Source organism: Protopterus annectens, chromosome 5.part0, assembly GCF_019279795.1.
Source record: "Protopterus annectens isolate FY-2018-M chromosome 5.part0, PAN1.0, whole genome shotgun sequence".
NCBI lineage: Eukaryota > Metazoa > Chordata > Ceratodontiformes > Protopteridae > Protopterus > Protopterus annectens.
The window spans coordinates 802,371,235-802,386,994 of record NC_056735.1 but is presented as its reverse complement, the minus strand read 5'-3'; the positions used below and the strand labels follow the sequence as shown (position 1 = coordinate 802,386,994).

General features: G+C 36.7%; 1 long non-coding RNA gene across 1 annotated transcript in view; it reads right to left on the bottom strand.

Annotated features, from left to right (window-relative positions):
* Positions 1-15,760, bottom strand: part of LOC122802049 — a 100,051-nt gene that overhangs the window by 39,446 nt on the left and 44,845 nt on the right. Inside the window, exon 2 of the long non-coding RNA XR_006364861.1 lies at positions 1,781-1,907. This is a non-coding gene — a long non-coding RNA (uncharacterized LOC122802049). The remainder of the gene's footprint in view (positions 1-1,780; positions 1,908-15,760) is intronic.

Sequence of the window (15,760 nt, the reverse complement as noted above, 5' to 3'; positions counted from 1 at the left end):
TATTTAGATGTAGCTGATATTTGGAGATGTTATCTTGATGATTGCTAGCTAGTATGGAAATCTCATGTTATTTATTTAGAAGAGTTTATGCAATATTTGAATGATAATAAGTGGGGCTTATAGTTTACTGTTGTTTATGATATTCAGGAAATTTCTTTTCCTGAATGTCAAGGTCATTAAAAATGTTGATGGAACATTAAACACCTTATTTCATCGTTTCATTATAACTATTTATTAGATGTTAATAGTTGTCATCCACCATATATTATTAATGATATTCTTAAATCACAATTTTTAAGGGTTAAGAGAATTTTCTCTTCCAAGGACAAGTTGTTGAAACACAATAAAGATCTTACATCCAGGATTAGAGCTAGGAAATATAATAAGATTGTCATATAACGTGCTCAGAATATTGTCCAGTCTGTTGTTAGAAATACCTTACTGGAATATTATGTCCAAAATAAACACAATACAAATATTTGTTCTGTTACCAGTTTTGGCAGCAATACCTAATTATTTTGTGAATTGATTAATAGAAATTGGGGAATTCTTTTGGCTGAAAATAAGTTGGCCAAATTGTTGCCAACATGGTGTATGTTTACATATATAGGAGGCAAAACAATTAGTAATTTTATAAATCATTTAATAAAAATATGGTTATTCTGCAGGTTATGGGCAGTCTTCTACGGACAGTTTACCCCTAGCAGGTTGCTTTCCCTGTGGCCATTGTATGGTTTGCAAACATGTTATGAAATTTAAGCAATTTTTCATTAGCTAATACTTCTCAAGTATTTGATATTAGATGTTTTAATAACTGTATTTCTGAATGGGTCATATATTTAGTAGAATGCACCTCATCTGCTTTTATGTAGGGCAAACTTCTAGACAGTATAAATTGCATATTCTGAACATTTAAGTGATATTAGGAACAAAATGTCTAATGCTTTATATAAACATATTTCGAAACATCCTACAGCTATTTTTAGATTTCCAGCCACAGATCATATTTGTATCAGGGGACCTAATAAACTTGGGCGGCACGATTTCTTGAATCGGAAAGAGTGGACCTGGATTGTGAGATTATGGGTGTTATTTCCTCCAGGTTTAATTAATGCATTTTGATTGCTTTTATTTGTAAAAGGAGTGTGTCTGTGTGTGTGTGTGTGTGTGTGTGTGTGTGTGTGTGTGTGTGTGTGTGTGTGTGTGTGTGTGTGTGTGTGTGTGTGTGTGTGTGTGTGTGTGTGTGTGTGTGTGTGTGTCACCTTTCAGATATATTGTGCAAGTATGTAATGCATTTTTTTGTTTTATGTGGCACAGAGAAAGGTTTTAGCCAAGGCTGGTTTGCCTTTTGCATATCACCTGTACTTCTTGAATTTTCAATAAATATTCTTTGTGTTCTCTATTCGTTGTGCTGGCCATTTATGAAGTTATACATTGGCTTTTGGCTCTGCACTGTTGCAGTACGTGCAGAGCATTTGTGCTTACACTGTTGAGCATATCCCCAAACTTACTCCCACAACATCAGCTCAACAAAATATTAGGAGTCTTTTCACTGCAAAGATTGTAGATCATTTAAATACACTGCTGACAGAAAGCAAGAGTTGCACTCAAGCCAGGACTGTGATGCTGTTTGATATGGTTATAGAAGTAAAGTGAACAGTTGCACCCACTTTAAGACTTTTGATGGATGTCAATCTTCAAAGAACATTAAAATACAAAGATAGAAAATGGTTTCTACAATACAGTTAATCTATATTTAGCAAATTATATTGTAATGTACCTTTGAAGTGCAGGGCAATCCATTCTTCCTTGACTATCCTCATACTTTAAACATTTCAAACGACATCTCCCATAAAGTTTATAACATTTTCTTGAACTCATATCTGCATCAACTTCTTTAGGTTCAGCTATGAAGAAAAAAAAAAATGAAAGAAAATAGAAGTCAAATGTTTTAACCATTTAAGTAAGGATGTATTTTTGATTTACATACCTAAAACAAGTGCAATATTATTTGACAACAGATCTGAGCCTAATGATTACTTCATTCATCCTACTCATTTTGCAGCTTATTACAAAATTCAGAGATCCTACTTGATTCCTGACTTAATTTTTCAATGCCATGACATATTCACAATGGCTGTCGCACTGCATTCTATTACATTCTGCATCATCACGTATACAGTGTTCTTGCCTACTATTAGTGTCATGAGTTTAGGAGTATGTTCAATACGTTTACCCCAAATCTTTAAAAATGTTTTAAAAATTCTTTTTTTTTTTATTCATTTTACCCCTCACACTTCTCTGCCTTCTCGTGGGCTGCTTTAAAAAGTATTGTTAGAAGTTCAAACTAGTAAAAATTAGCAACACCAGTACAACTACAAATTCACACTGCACAGTTGTAAAGACACACTGGATACCTTATATTTGAGGACTTTCATTCATGTTTAATATAAGAACTTTATCAGAAATAAAAATCATACAGTATTAACCATTTCATATATGTTTTCAAACACATCACATATTCAAATTGGGCTAATCACAAACAAGCCAATCTCCTTATATAAAACATTTATATAGGTTCATAGGTTGGTACTAGGCTATCGGCCCTAGGGCCTATACAAGCCTAGCCATAACAATTCCCTGGCTATTTCTTCCCACAGTATTTACTTCCCTGGACCCCTGACTAGCAGGGTGACTGACATGATTCCTGGGGTGAATTTCCTATCTCCTATCCAATCATCAAGGATCCTTTTGAAGAGGGCGAAGTAGGTGCTCTGCTTGACATGTATGGGCAGTCTATTCCAGAGTCTGGGCAGTCTGTGGGTCAGGAACCTATCCCTCCAGCATGTTTTGTTCATTGTGATGACAAGGTTTAGATTCTTGGAGTGTGTGTCACTGAGGGATTGGGATTTCTTTAAGTGTAGCATGTTCAACAGTTCTGGGTTTGACATGGCCTTGTATGTTAAGCAGAGATCACCTCTGAGTAGATGATATGCGACAGAGTATGGGTGGAGTTTTTTAGACAGTCAGCATAGGGCATCTGTTTTAGGCCTGTGATTCTTTTAGTGAGGTATTTCTGCAGCCTTTCCAGTTGTTGCAGATGTCTTGAGAGGTACATACCAAACGGGGTGTTGTATTCTATAATGGGTCTAATGAGGGATGAGTACAGTGGGACAATGGCCTCCTTTTTCTGGATGAAAAGCCCTTAGTGATATGGTGTGCCACATAGAAGGATTTTATGACTGTTGGGGCGATGTGGTTATCAAAGGTGAGACCACTGTCCAACTGTGTCCCTAAGTCTCTTATCACACTTTCAGTGTTTAGTGTACTGTCACCTATGAGGTAATTCATGGGTACATGTTTTTTCCCAAAGGGGATAACTATACATTTCTTGGCATTGAGTTTGAGTCCATGACTCTGGCACTGAGCATCTGTTTCTGTAAGGCCCTTTTGTAGAATATCCACATCATTTGGGGATTCAATAATGGCTCCCAGTTGGCAGTCATCTGCAAACTTTGTTAGCCAGAGTCCCTTAGTGTTGGCCTGTACTTCAGAGCAGTAGATTCCAAACAAGAGTGGTTCCAGGACTGAATCCTGAGGTACTCCACTTGTCACTTGTCTGGAGCTGGATTTGGAGTTGGCTACTTTTACAGTGTGGGCTCTGTCAGTAAGCCAGTTGGCAACCCATCGAGTGATGTAAGGATTAATGCCCAGCTTATTAAGTTTATCTATGATTCCAGACTGGGAGATGGTGTTGAAGGCCTTGGTGAGGTCCAGATAGGCTGTGTGGACCACCATACCCTTGTCCATGGCTCTGGAGACTGATTCAAAGAAGTCAATCAGGTTCAAGAGATAAGATCAGCCTTTCATGAACCCAAACTGCGTGGGGCCCAGTGTTTGAAGGTTGCCAATGTCTTTGTTTACAAGTTCCATGATAATATGTTCCATGACCTTGCAGATCAAGCTCATCAGACTGATGGGGCAATAGTTACCAGAATCCAAGGTGAATCCCCCCTTGTGGAGTGGGATAACTGTAGCTGTGCGCCACTCAGTGAGCATGAAGTCTGAGGTGAGGCTATTATTAAACATGACACTTAGGTGAGGTGCCAGTTCATTTTGTAGTTCATGTAGTACACAGCATGGGATGTCGTCTGGTCCCATGGATGCTGTATTCTTAGCTTTGGAGAGTGCATTTTTTACCTGTGTGGCCATTATTACCAGAATTTGGCAATCTTTCAGTATTGAGATGGGCGCTTTAGGGGTTGAGAGGGAGGTGAAGTTTGCACTGACTCGATCTGCCAGGATATTGGCAATATTCTTGGAATCAGTATATTTAATGCCATTCTGTTGTAGCTCAGAGCATATCTGAGAATTGTCATTTACATTCTTGACATAGCTATAGAATGCCTTGTGGTTGTCTTTGCTTATGGCAAGGGACCACCAGATTTGCTTCCTTTCTTTGGAGGAGAGTTTTTTGGTTCTATTTGGGATGGTACGATTCATGCACAGGTAGATTTGCTTGTACAGTGCCTTAGTGTAGGATTTGGCAATTGAACTTTCAGTTCCCGTCTACATGGGTGTCATGAAGTTTGTCACTTCTGACTTGAGTAACATGAAGTTGGCTTTGGAGAAGTTTTTTACGGAGGTTTCCTTACAGGGGGGTGGGGGTTGGATGTGGATATTAAGGGTGATTAGCTTATGGTCAGACCTGACCAACAAGGGGGTGACCATAGGTGTGGAGCATTGATTCCCCATGTTGGTAATTACCAGGTCTAGGATATTGGAGCCCCTGGTGGGACTAAGGATTAGTTGATCCAGGCCATTGGAATTTATGAATTCCAAGAACCGTTGGGCAAAGGTGCTGGTACATGAGTTGTTTTCTCAGTTAATGGCAAGGTAGTTGAAATCACCCAGTATTAGGGTGTTTGGTTGTATCTTAATATTTTCCAGTATGTTTAGAAAGGTGTAATGAGAATCTTAGGGCATGGTGGGGGATGTGTAGCAAGCTACAATTTGGATTGCAGTCTTACCTATCGTTAGTTGCTCCTGGAGAATTTCAGGCGCATTGTGTTGGGCAACTAGCATGATATTGTGAATATCCTTGGAGAATATGGACACTCCTCCACCTTTAGTGTTTCAGTCCTGATTTGGTGGCCGAAAAGTGTGGTAAGAGTTGTAGCCTGGTATTGCACCTTGAACCAGGTCTCAGTTACTGCATAGATATCAATGTTCTCCATTTTTAGGAGTGCCTTGAGAGAGTACATTTTGTGGTTTAGACTACTAACCTGAATCTCAGGGGTGACAGTTGCAGACCATCTCTGGCAAAGCATCATAGTCTGTCGATCATGATGACCCAGGCTGACAGATACTTGATCCCCTTTAAATGACACCAGAAGCTTAGCCAGTTGTTGATGTCAATCAATTTGTCCTTATACTGTGGTATCATTCTGGGTGAAGGCAGGATGCTACTCAGGGGTAGGGTCATACCTGCCTGGGCCACATGATCTAAGAGCTCTTCCATGTCTCTTTTCATGTAGTCCAGGGAGGTATGTCTCAAGTCATTCACTCCAACATGGACAATGACAGTCATATTTGTACTTGTTGTGGAGTGACTTGAGTGCATGCATTATGTGGTGGATCCTGACATCCGACATGCAGCTGACTGTAATTTTCTCCTTGTTCAGCCTGGTGAGTGGGGCATCAGTGTGCCTGACTATAGAGTCACCTATGACTAAAGTGTTGTTTACGTTGTCTTGCCTTAGGGGCTGTTGTTTGGTGGCACATTGGTGTTGTGAGATATGGGACACTTTGGTTGTGATTGGTGTTTGTTTGCATTTCAGCTTCAGAGGTCCTTGTAGCTTGGGCAGGCTAATGTTAAAGACCTTCACATATGTGGGTTTAGTGTTGCTATGTGTAGGTGTTGGTGGTGTGTGTTTAGAAAGGCTATGCGTTGCTTGAGGTGTAGTGTGGGTGTTAACCTTCGTTTCTTGACTGTCTAGCACAATCTTGGGTGGAGAGAGCTTTGCTTCCAGTTTGGCTATGTAAGTGCATCTCTCGCAGGTTGTAGTGCTGGATGGTAGGAGTAGAGGGTTGTCTGTGTACATGAGGCAATTGCTGCATTGCCCCAGTATGCCCAGATTTACCAGGTGGAGAGGAGAAATCTGCAGAAGATGACCCTTGGACATGCCTGGTTTGGCGCTTTCTTTTTTTTTTTTTTTTTTTTTGTAAAGTACAAGAGAAAACAATTGCATCTAGTTTGAACTGTCAGTATAATCCATGATGCTCTAATAAATTGTTTAAATCACCCCCTCTAATATCTATATCTACTTGATTTATAACATAAAACTTATTTTTTAATTGAATGTTATAAATGTTTTTTTTTTATTTGCTAATGCATTGGTAAGTGTCCTTATTCTCTTTGGCATAATTATGTTTGTACATATGTTCTTATAATTATACCTGCATAATATAGAGGACATGATGAGCATGCTAAATAAACCAAACCTTTAGAATATCACATATACCTTTTTGTAACACTAAACATGCTTTCATTATTTTGTACTGAAAAAATGGGAACTGTTTAAGAAACATCATTGAGAACAAGTACCACAGGGACAATACATTTTTTGTCATTTCTAATATCAACAACAAAAATATTTGTACTTTTCATTTTCTTTTCTGACAACATTTTCACTTTAGGTTTGTAGCTAGACCATGACTCAAATCCATGATCCCAAGAATTACCTTCTAGTTATCATAAATATTTTTATAACAGAAATTGCATTAATAGAATAAGTGAAACACATAAACCTCTCAAAGTTGATATTTACTTGCTCAGTAGGGACCACCTCTCCTTCCCTGGAATTAGCCAGGGTAGAACAAAATTGCGAGGACTTAAAAACACAGATCTCTTTCCTAACCATATTTACCTTTCTCTGATTTCATAACACAATTTTCTGTATGCTTTTATACTTTTCACACATCTGGTGTATGCATGGCCTTTACCAGCATTTGATGTTGGGTGACTTCCCAGAGGTGCTAGATGCATGCATTACCAACTAGACAGGTCATGATGAGCAGGTCCCTTTTAAATAAGCAACAGACCTGTTGTAATGGTACATTGAGCACTATTAAAGTGCAGGTATTATTGGAGAATGTTTCTTTTTTGTACACAATGGGAACTAAATCCCTGCCATTCCTATTAATGGTAATAGCCAAGTAATTCATTTCATTATTGTTCTGTAAGGAAATGAACCTCAAAAAAATTGGCAATTTTTTCCGACTTTTTTAGGAATTCATGTTCTTCTTATGACTCTTTCACTAAAAATATAAATCATCAATATAACATGTATAAAAAGCAACATCTTCTAGGAATACTTATTTGATGATGGAAGTAGTTTTTCTAACACACTTAGGAATTGGCTGGCATGGCCAGGTGCTACTGGAGCACTCATAGCCTCTTGCTTCGTCTGCTTCTAAATATTGTTGTTAAATGTAAAAAAGATATTATTAACAACCAAATAAAATACAAATACAAAGTAGTGAAGATAAAAGCCAGAAGTTATGAAGCCAAATGCAAAATCAACACCACGAATGTAGAAATCCAAAAACAATTTAATTAGCGCTTTCGGAAGAAATAGTATCCTTCCTTCTTCAGACAAACAAGTAACTAATATAACATTCCTTAAATAAACCTTAAATAAACTTTTGAATCATGTGATCAATTAACTACAATAAGTCGTTAAATAATTAATCAGTTAGTAAAATTCATTCCCTTTTCTCATTATTTTAAAATATCCAGATTACACGAACATATTATCAAAAGTATTGCAGTAAATATAAAATACATAAAATAGATGTAAACAGAATAATGCACGACTATTATCAACATTATTTGAAATGTGTAGTTTAACACTCAGCATTTCTTACATTTAATCAACATTCTATGTTCTTAAAATAGTTCCATGTTTACTAAATCCCTAGCCTAAGATATAGACTGTACTTATAAAAATTAATATTTGTGTATATACTTGTGTAATGTTATATTAAATTAGACCATAACTATATACATCTAAATATTGAAAAAATATATATAAATGTGAATGTGTAAATGTAGCTAACTCATATAATTAAACGTGTATACAACATGATAACAAATAAGACCAACCGCTACTATGTAATTAGTGTGTTATTAATATCAGTAACCTAAACTGTATTGTTGTCGCTTCCACTGAAAATCATTACTTCATGAAATAATTTATAAACATAATCAAAAATATTCCTATATAAGCAAGACTTGCCTACATTAAATGTACTTGTGAAAATCAAAAAGCCAATCATTCTTATATACTGCATTAGCTCACTAGGATAAATGAAAAATATAAAAAATAAAAAATAAAAAATATAAAATATATATATTTTACATTTAGGTTTAAATTTTCACCTAAATGTATTGTGAGTTATTTACCATAAAACGTCACTAATAAATTATGCAGAAATCTAAATATCATTAAAACTATACAAATTAATTTATACTATATCTCATCTCTTTAACGCTAAATGTTTGAGAATACATGCCAAAGAAACGTGTTCATTTAACCCTGGACTAATGTATGCGCAAGTTCTTATTTGCCAAAAAAGTTCTTCCTTTTCAAGGAGGATCTGCCACAGTCCTGAATGAATACTATCATTAACTTGTTTTAATACAGTATATTTGAAGACATGATCTGGCTGTTCTGTAATATGGCATGCTAGTGCATTGTTTGTATCTCTTTTAGAGATAGCATACTGATGTTCATATATGCGCCTTTTAAAATTACACTCAGTCTTCCCTATATAGAAGGCTGAGCATAATGAACACTTAGCTGCATACACTACTGACTTCGTGGTACAATTAAAGGGGCCAATAATTTTGTATGTATTGTTGTTAATTTCGATAGTGGTACCCTCCTTCACAAAGGCACATTGGTGGCAATTGCCACATTTCAGCATACCTTTAGTTCTTTTTGGTGTACTTGATTTACATGACTCAAACAACATCTTTAAACTGACTCCACGTCTATATATAATTTTTGGCTGGGTCCCATATAACCTAAGTAGATTTTTGTCTTCAATTATTAATCTCCAGTTTTTACACAAAATGTTTCTAATATAGTGATGGTCAACTGAAAATGTACATAAAAATCTAATATTGGCTTCTGGTCCCTGACCTTGAAACATATTCGGTGGAGCAATTACTGTTTGTAAGCTATTATCAAGTGCTTGCTGATGTAACAGCAGTCTAAAATACCCTGTTTCCCTTTTAAAGGTTACTTCCAAATGTACCTCTTCTATTAGTGTTAATGGGTAACCTCTATTGAGAAACATTGTACCTAGATTTTTACACTCATCAATGAAATCTGTTTCATCAGTAATCATCTTGGCTGCTCTTACCATTTGCCCTTTTATTATGGCCTTCTTCTGATGGCATGGGTGACAGCTAGTGTAATGTAAAAACCCATTAGAATATGTGGGTTTTCTTTATATGTTACTTTTAAACCTCTTATTAACTTTATCCTTATGTAATGCAATATCTAAATAATTGATGTTGCTATCCTGCACCTCATAAGTGAATTTCAAAAAATTAGTTAACTGAGAGATATCCTGAATAAATAATTGTACCTCTTCAATAGGACCTTTCCATAATAAAAACATGTCATCCTGGTATCTAGTATGCCAGGCGACATGTTTTTTAAAAGATGGTTCATTGAATAATAAAGTGTTCTCCCATTGGGCCATAACCACACTGGCGAAGGCACCGCCACATGGGGACCCCATAGCCACCCCAGAAGTTTGTACATACATCTTATTGTTGAATCCAAAAAAATTGTATGACAATATTAGTTCAAGGAGAGTCTCAACAGTGTAAATTACCTCATCACTAGCTTTTCTTTCGAACAAAAAATCCCTCACCCATTGATGGCCTAAATTTTGAGGGATGACCGTATATAAATCAATCACATCTATTGTTACTAGGACAAAATCTAAGTCAAAAGGCACTTTATTGATATGACTTAGGAAACTCCAGGAATCCTTATTAATTTGTGGTTCTTTTTCGATATAAGGTTTTAGATTATTATCCACATACTTAGCACAAGCATATAGTATAGAATTCCTCCCATCTACTATTGTCCTAAATGGGGGATTGACAATAGATTTGTGTATCTTAGGGACACCAAAAAATTGAGGCAACCTAGGTGCTGAAATAGTCAAGTATCTAAGAACCTCGGTGTCTATAAACTTTTCTAAAAATAGATCATCCAAGATAGATCTAATTTTTCCATAAGCTTTGTTTACTTCGTTCAAGCTAACTTCTTGATATGGTCCCACATTAAGTTGCTCCAGCAACTTATTGATGTACATATAGTGGTCCATAAATACTAGGCCACTACCCTTATCGGGCTTCATAATTCTAATGTTACATTCTTGGAGCAATTTTATCATGTCACGCTGATATTTAGTAACATTGAGTGATGTCTAATTAGTTCGTGGATTGAGTGCTAAAGCCCTTAAATCAAGTTTACATATTTTCTCAAATAAGTTTTTAAGTTATCAATCAAGGGTGGGTTAAATAAACTTGCTATTCTAAAAGGATTAGTTATTAAAGAACCTTTACCCATTAAGAATGTTAAATTTAGCTTCCTGACAAACAACTTTAGATCTATAATAATTTTAACTAAATCAAAGTGTGTGTCAGGAACAAATGTGAGACCTTTAGAAAAAAAGTCCACCACATCTTGTTCTATAACTAGAGATGTGTCGTTGTAAATTTTAAAGTCACCCTCCGAGCTTAGTACAATAGTGGGTGTCATTTCTCTTGTTATTTCCGTCTCTGATTCCGTTTGTTCCTCGTATTCGATTGGTTTGGGTTCGATCTCAAGTTCCTTTGTTGTACATTCTGGCCATACCCAAAACCCTGATCTTCTTGGTCAACAGAAGCATCAATAGTATTGCTGTCAGTCTGTTGATGCCTGTCGACATCACTATTGATATTACCTTGGAAAAATTGTTCTTGATTACATGGGGGTGTACTATAAGATTGATTGTGTACGATGTTACTATTATGCCTTTGTTGTACCTGTTCATTGGCATAATTGTTCTTATTCATATTATCCACAGTAGGTACCATATTCCCTCTTTGTACTCTATTTTGGGCCACTTTAGGCCTACTCGTAACCGCTGGTGGTCTTGGGTATGCTTGATTATTAGAGTACTGCTGTAAATCTCTATTAATCTTCTTGGTCTTATTATTAGAAAGTTTACTTATTGTTGCATCTATGCTGGTAAAGATGCGCATATAATCATATTTATACATCAAAAATTCAGAACTACTTTTAATGTCAAGCTCCAGATTTTCTAATTTATTCTTAAGGGCATTAACTTGCTGTACATAAAAGTCTATTAATAACCTCATATATTCGAAACCTTGTTCATCGAATAAAGCAAGCAACTGTTTATGAAACTCTGACTCTTTGACCAGATTTACTGGAAAACGCCATTGTCTTAAACCTTTAGGGATAATTTTCTTATCCAGGCATTGCTCTAAATAGGCTATTTCCAGTTGATACTTTTTACATTTATATAATTTGTAATCCAATTCGCCGATTAAGATAGAAATATTACCAACACTGGAATCAGCTTGTTGTTCTACGATGGTGACAACATTGTTACCATGAAAGAAGTTCTTGTTATTTAAATAATTGGCAATGGAAGGACCATTATCATTGTCTCTAAAAAATTGTTCGTTACCTTGCCTTGATTTATCTTAAGCCACAAGTGGTGTCGCTTGATTCGATAAAATGCTAGCACCCATACTAGCTTTAGAATCTGTATTAAATCCAGTATTGTGCGTGTTAGCATCTTTCGCGGTATGTTGGTCGCTTGCATTACACTGCTCATGTTCATTAACGTTCACATTGCCCGAAGTTCTCTGTGTTCCAGTAATCCCAGGCGTAAAATGAAATTGCACAAAATCATTGTCCATTCTCTCCAATCTCTGGGTTAAGGTCTCCACCCGACCCATGAGAATGTTAATGAGAGTAGTAAGGTTACCGTCGGTGTTCCCAACCGCTTCTTCCGGTGTTCGTCGGTTTTGAATGCCGCTATTCAGCTCATCAGATGTATCCAGTTGATTTATTAACTACTGACAACTCTAAAAAAGCCACGACAAACTAGTGAAGATAAAAGCCAGAAGTTACGAAGCCAAATGCAAAATCAACACCACGAATGTAAAAATCCAGATGTAAAATCCAAAACAATTTAGGAAGAAATAGTATCCTTCCTTCTTCAGACAAACAAGTAACTAATATAACATTCCTTAAATAAACCTTAAATAAACTTTTGGATCATGTGATCAATTAACTAAAATAAATCATTAAATAATTAATCAGTTAGTAAAATTCATTCCCTTTTCTCATTATTTTAAAATATCCAAATTACACAAACACAAATACAAAGTATTTCATCAGTATTGACATTTATTTAGCCACTAGAGAACTTCTCAGCATTTCTAAACCATGATCATTCAGTATGTTGAAATATAAAGATACATTCCCGCAGATTCAGCAAATGTCCGTGCAGGAATAACTTATTCCTGCATGAAAAGGACCATTCCTGTGCAGCATGGCAGCGTGCCTTTTATATGTATGAAGACATGCTGCCATGCTATAATATGTACATGGGGATGTGTGTGAGCGCAGGGTGCATGTTTGAGAGGAGTGCTCTCACAATACACATGCCCGCTGAACACCAGAATTGCCATACGGCAATTTAAAAGAGTGAGATCGCTCGTTACACTTCTCAACCCATTAGAGTAAGACATCTGGACAAAGCCATAAAAGACAACTGTGCAATATTGCAATTACAAGCTTAGAAAGTGGATAGAATAACAGGTTTTGCATTAGCATGAAATTTGTGAAGGGTTTGAAGTCTAAAATGCACACCTCACAACCCATTAGAGTAAGAAATCTGGACAAAGCCATAAGGGACAACTCTGAAACATTGCCATTACAAACTTAAGAAAGTTGATAGAATAACAGGTTTAACACTGGTATGAATTTTTTGAAGGGTATGAAGTATAAATCGCAAATGTCTGTCATTACTGTCAAACTTCAATCTTTAATGATATGCCAGAGAGCCACAAATTTATGAAAAGTGGACCAGGAATATAATGCAAATATCCAGGCATACTGTGAAAAGTTATATGTCATCACCAATTGCAAATCACAGCCCCCAACAAATAAATCTTTTTTTTTTTCACATCTGCAATAAAGTTTAAGTGTAGCTGTGTGGGTGATTGCTTAGCTATGCTTAGCCCAGCTGAAATGGCATGATAAGTTAAATAGTAATAGACAGCCAACCTAAGCAGTCGTGCAATAGTGTAGTGTTTAGAGAATATGCCTTGCATGGAGTCATTCATAGTTTGAACCTCACCAAAGCCATTTCCATTCTGTATGTGAAATCATTACAATTTTAATTTATTTGTATATATATATATATATATATATATATATATATATATATATATATATATATAAAGTGACTTATATTTCTCAACCAGAGTAGTGAATTAGGCCCAGATGTGAGGTGTCAGTGTAATAAAGTTGTGAAACCCCCATATGAATACAAGTGACCCATACAGTATAGTAACACAAGTGAATGTAATGAAAGCACATTAAGGGATGTCAGGGAAGGTAAACAAATTTATAATATGTCATGAATGATGAATCAATTCCATACAGGTGCTAGTCCATAAAATAAAACATAAGCAATGCTAAGCATTGCACAGCTATGCTGACCGGGTGTAATCATTGTGTAAATATGAATGCTAAGCAATAAGTACCCCAACTAAGTGGTTTTGCCCATTGGAAAGCAGTGCTGAACCTGCTCCTTTAAGCAGCAATGCTTAGCTAGGTGCAGGTTTGTCCATATGGGAATACAGCTCATAACTGGTTGGAGCTCTTCATCGTAGGCAGTATGGCAGGTGTTGGAGAGGGCATGCACTTTTGGGTGCAGCATTGGGGTATAAAGGAGTCCAATGTCATGATAGGAGTCCTTGTAAAAAGCCATGAAGTGAGACTGCTGCAGGACCAGTACCAGGGCTCCCAATACAAAGCAGAAGCCTGGAAAAGTCTCGCCCTTAACTGCCTGTCAATAAAATTCAAAACCCTGGACTGATTGTGTTGACTCTGGTATGGTATGATTTGAAATGTGTACAGGTTTTGCATAGGAACTATAGCTCTGAAATCATTAAGCATTCAAGTCTCATCTGACAAAGTTAGTGCCTCTCTAACACATGAGATTAACTATTACAAATTTCACGCACCAAGATCTGATATCCGAATAGTAATGTTGTGTTAACCGCTGTTTTCCACACTGTGCTATGTGAAGAGGTTTGTATAGGAATGTATCTATGTATAAGAAAGTTGTAATTACAAGGTGAGATCGTACAACAAAGACAGGAATGAGAAAGGAATCAGCATGGCAGTGTGCCTTTTGATATATATATGCATGCTGCTGCCATATATATAATATGACATGGGGATGTGTGTGCAGCAGCATGTGTTTGAAGGAGAGCTCTCACTACACACACACACATGCTGCTGAATGAATTGCTGATACGCAAATTAAATGAGTGAGATCGAGGGCTACACTTCTCAACCCATTAGAGTAAAGACATCTGGACAAAGCCATAAAGACAACAGAAAGTGGATAGAATAACAGGTTTTGCATTAGCATGAAATTTGAATCATTCAAGGAGGAAGCAGCAGTTTCTCAATAGCTCTGTCTATTTGCTATATTTAGCAGAAACATCCACCATTTAAATCCTGGGAGTGGTAGTAAGCTGTATGCATAATTACAACTAGGATTTTGTAAAAATTCACAGAAACAGTCAGGTAGTATTAACAAACATTCCCTCCACAGGTCTTCAGGTAAGAGAAGGTATAAAGCTGCTATAAGAAGGCTGTAGTTATACTGTGTCCAGCAGCCATGGTCCAAACCCAAGGCTCCAAATGACAGCAAGATAATTACATACACCAAGTGGTCGCCCCCAAGAAATATTCAAAAGTGTCATGCTGTCACAGCTACTGGTCACTGCTAACAACAACCAGGGTGACTGATAGAAATCAAGGCAGAGTGTGTCAGTAGCGCACGCACACACACACACACACACACACACACACACACACACACACACACACACACACACACAAACAAACACACGCAGTATGAGTGTACATATGTAACCCTGCCTGTGTGAATATGGGTAGAAACAGTCATGTAGTATTAACAAACATTCCCTCCACACGTCTTCCAGGTAAGAGAAAGTATAAAGTAGCTATAAGAAGGCTGTAATTATACTGTGTACAAACATACCACTGCCCAACCCAAGGTGATATTTGTTGTAATAATACCTGTAGAGTAATGAGTAGAGCAATGATCATTAAAGCTGTGACCACTGCAAGAATCTACATTTGTTAACTGACATCTCTCCCACCCCTACCTTACCTTTACCAATAATCTAAACACATAAATGAATGGGTATGTTTTCCACCAAACCTACTGTTGGGACATGTGTCCTGTTCTAAAAATGTTGAAACGTATACCAATTAATGGTCCCTGTCCAAATACTATCATTGGTGGCCTGTTGCTATAAATATAACCTGCATGCTGGTTTAATGCCCAATGTGGTTCCATATAAGCATGTGCTCTGTTTGCTATG